Source organism: Octopus bimaculoides, chromosome 1, assembly GCF_001194135.2.
Source record: "Octopus bimaculoides isolate UCB-OBI-ISO-001 chromosome 1, ASM119413v2, whole genome shotgun sequence".
NCBI lineage: Eukaryota > Metazoa > Mollusca > Cephalopoda > Octopoda > Octopodidae > Octopus > Octopus bimaculoides.
The window spans coordinates 98,170,005-98,173,933 of NC_068981.1; the positions used below are offsets into that span (position 1 = coordinate 98,170,005).

Below are 3,929 nucleotides of genomic sequence, written 5' to 3' on the forward strand. Positions count from 1 at the left end.
TTTTCTGAAAGAAATCAAAGTAGTTATTATATCTCACATTTAATTTGGATAACTCAATGTTTCCAGCTGAATATTGGGAAATGTGAGAAATTGGAAAAGAGCAGCCAGGAACAGTGTGAAACTGTGTCTGTGATATGTGTACAATAGATGCACAAGAAGCTGTGTGGTTAAGAAGCTCGAAATCCTAATTATGTGGTCTTGGGTTCAGTCTCACTACATAGCACCTTGGGCAAGTGTCATCTGCTATAACCCCAGCTCAATCAAAGCCTTGTGAGTGGGTTTAGTGGACAGAAACTGAAAGAAGCCCATCATACATGTATTTGTGTGTGTTTTCACAATGCTTGTCCCCCACACTTGACAAGTAGTGTCGCTTTGTTTGTATCCCCATAACTTAGCAATACAGCAAAAGACACTGATAGAATAAGTATCAGGCTTAAAAAATAAGTACTAGAATTGATTTGTTTGATGATACCCTTTAAGGTGGTGCTCCAGCATGGCCACAGTTCAATGCCTGAAACAAATAAGAAATAAAAGATGATTGTAACTTGGTGTTATTACAGTTTAGCTTGGAAAATGTCTCAGTCTTCTGATCATTTATGCACTGCTTTTTCTTTTACTAGCTAGTCATGGAGAAAAGTGCAGTGACTATGAGGCTTTAGCATGTCTCAAGTAGATGTAGCTCTGTACAAACTGAGCTCATGTTCACTAATAACTGAGAGCAGTTACAAGTTATGAGGTAGCTAGTTATTTATGACTGTTCTATCACTTTTGAGATGTTAGAAGTGAGAATGATAATGCAAAAGTTAGTAGGGTCAGAGAGATTGTCATTCTTTAGAATGGGAATCAGCATTAAGTGCTTCCATAGATCCTTGTTGAGAGGAAAATACTGAAGAGTTTGCTAAGGAAAGAAGCTAGATTGTCAGAAAAGACCCATTTTGGCAGTTACATTATGTGATGGAGAGATAGTGGACTGGTGAAGAGTTTCAGAAGAGTTTTGTTGTATGCCTGTAGTAAGAAGATGACAGTAATTGTGATGGCTTTATTAAAAAAAAGTGCTACTTCAGTACCATCTTAGAACGACTTAACTGTACCTAGTCTTCTTATAATTACTCTAGAGTGTAATAAAGAAATCAATATTAAATATAAAACAGTTCTAACCCTTTTCACAGCTTTAATTCACACACAAACACACATATGTAAGCACACACCTTCAGTAACATCATCACAAGATCAGAAATTTCAATTCTACTTTCTCACTGGAAAAGTCACACTTGTCTACAGTATAACTTTTGTCCAACTGTATTTTGTCAAATTTTTTGGTTAAGTATCAAGGTATTTCATCTAATTTCTTTTTTCCCCCTTTACCTTGGCTCTTAACTACCCTAAAATATTCTACACTTCCATCCTTTCTAAATAATTTTATGTGACTTTCCTGCATGTTATGTAGCAACCAATATATTGCTTTCCCAGTATTTTTACATTAAATACTTATATACACACATTTACATCAAAGCTTCAAATAATACAAATTCAAATAATAGGAATTCAATTCAGAATAAATTATATGATACAATTTTTCATGTCGTATATGACTAAATTCAATCTAGTAAAACAATTTTTTGATGCACAAAAATTAAAATCTGTCCATCACAAGTGCTCCAAGTGAGCTATCAGTCAGATTGCTTTTGGCAATCATCATATGATAGCATGCTGCAGTTTTTGTGTTTTCAATTACAGCCAGTATTGTTGGTTTATATAAGCTGGTAAAAACTGAAAATATATGTACCACAAATGCTTCTACTACAAAAAGGAAGAGACTTACTATTACATTGGAGTAGAAATTTGACGCAATAGAATGCCATACATGTGGCAATAGCAATTCGAAAATTGGCAGAGGTCTTGGTATGCATGAATCAACTGTCCAAAATATAAAACATGCAGCTGAAATAAAAAGATAAATTAGCATCAGCATTTTGTGGCTTGTAAACAGCTATAAGGAATGGCTGAAAATGGAAAATCTTTATTGCTGTATGGACTGAGGATTGTAATCAAAAATGTATTCTGATTTCTGAAGCTACAATTCAAGCAAAATCTTTGAGGATATTTACAGCCATGAAAAATGATATAAGTCAATTCAACACCAAAGAATACTTAAAGCAAGAGCTGACAGATTTGAAAGATTTAAGATTAGAATTCAGTTACACAATGCAAAAATTCTGTGGGGAACCAATCAGTGCTGAAAAAGCAGCTGCAACAAAGTATCTGGCTTTTATTATATTTTTTTTAAGGAAATAGTTGAAAAAGAAATACTGAACAACAAATATCTAACATAAACAGAATTAGATCATTTTGGAAAAGAATGTCAAAGAAGTTATATTTCTAAAAATTAAAAATCTTAACCGAAATAAAAAGTTAGTAACAATCATTTAATTCTTTTATTCAGAGGAAATGCAGGTGAAGGCTTCAAGTTAAACCCATTGGATTTATATCATTCGGCGAATCCAAGGTTTCTAAAAGGTTACAACCATTGATCACTTCCTGTAAATTCTATATATTCTATATATAAGTAGTTGGTATATCTGTGTGCAACAGCAAGTTGTCAGAAACATATCAATGAGAACAGCCTTCCTCATTCATTGACTTTTATGATTTTTTACGATCATGTAATATTTTTCTGTATAATATCACAGAACCTGATTTGGCCGTGTGTGTGTGTGTGTGTGCGTGTGTGTGCGCACGCACGCATTCACATGTTCATATATCACATACATACAGCAATGCTTCAATTAGTACAAACAATTCATCCTATAAAAACCTCCACATGTAGTGAATTCAAAATTATTATGGTATATGAAATATGAAAATTGATTCCAACCCAATGAAAATGTGCAATAAAAATTTTAAGAATCAGTTTTCAATTGCTTTTTTTAATTTACTAAAATAACAACGGACCATAAAAATGTATTTATCTAATAATTTATTTTTATTATACAGTACAAACTATGCAATAAAGTACATTATATTTTGGAAAACAAAATTTTAAAATTCATGGAAACATTTACAAAGCACAGTCGCCAGAATAAGAATAGGATAGAAAAAGTTAACAGTGTTATTACCTAGTTGGAAGTAAAGGGATTGTTTTCAATCGAAGGATAGATTGTACATTTTTGTTCACCAAATGCAATGCTGCATGAGATTGAAACATAAATATTGAATGCAGAGGATGTGCAAAGACAGGAGAGGAATGAAGCAAGTATTCTGGAAGCAAGCATTGTCAGCTGAATGTGCAATATTAGTGCACATAAGTGTCATAGTACAGATGAATTGAGAAAAACTGAGAGTATAAGGAATCAGATAATGTGTGCAAAAGTGACAACTGTATTGATATGGCTCTAAAATACATATGGATGATAACAGATGGGTGAAGTGGTCCAAGAGATCCAAGTGGAAGGAAACAGTGGAAGATGATGGCCAAGAAAGACATGGGTAGAAGTGGTGGAATTTGATTTCAAGAGACACAGAAACTGACAACCAAAAAAAAAAAAAAAAAAAGTGGCAAGACACTGTGTTGGATGGGATCCACCAAACCCATGAAAGCATAGAAAAGCAGATATCATCATAAACATCATGAGAAGAAGGAAGAAAATAGAACAGAATGCTAGCATGGCAATAGAAATCAGATTATTTTTAAGCATTTGAACAAGCAGACAATAATGAAGATGACAATCAACAGATAAATTATCTTTATCAAGGACATATGTAAATATATCCTTGATGAAATATTTATGTGTATGTATATAAATATGAGAATATAGTTGGAAACGTAGAAACATTAAATGAAATTCTAATGAATGGTAATCCAACTAGGAATGCAGCATTAAAGTTTACTTAGGTTCTGACAAAGTTTGCCTACATTACAAGTATATATA

At 32.8% G+C, this 3,929-nt stretch overlaps 1 protein-coding gene across 1 annotated transcript in view; it reads right to left on the bottom strand.

Annotated features, from left to right (window-relative positions):
• LOC106882607 (signal peptide peptidase-like 3) overlaps nucleotides 1-3,929 on the bottom strand; it is a 344,505-nt gene that overhangs the window by 221,057 nt on the left and 119,519 nt on the right. Inside the window, exon 3 of the mRNA XM_052966894.1 lies at nucleotides 1,823-1,941. The gene's annotated coding sequence lies outside the window, so the exon portion shown is untranslated. The remainder of the gene's footprint in view (nucleotides 1-1,822; nucleotides 1,942-3,929) is intronic.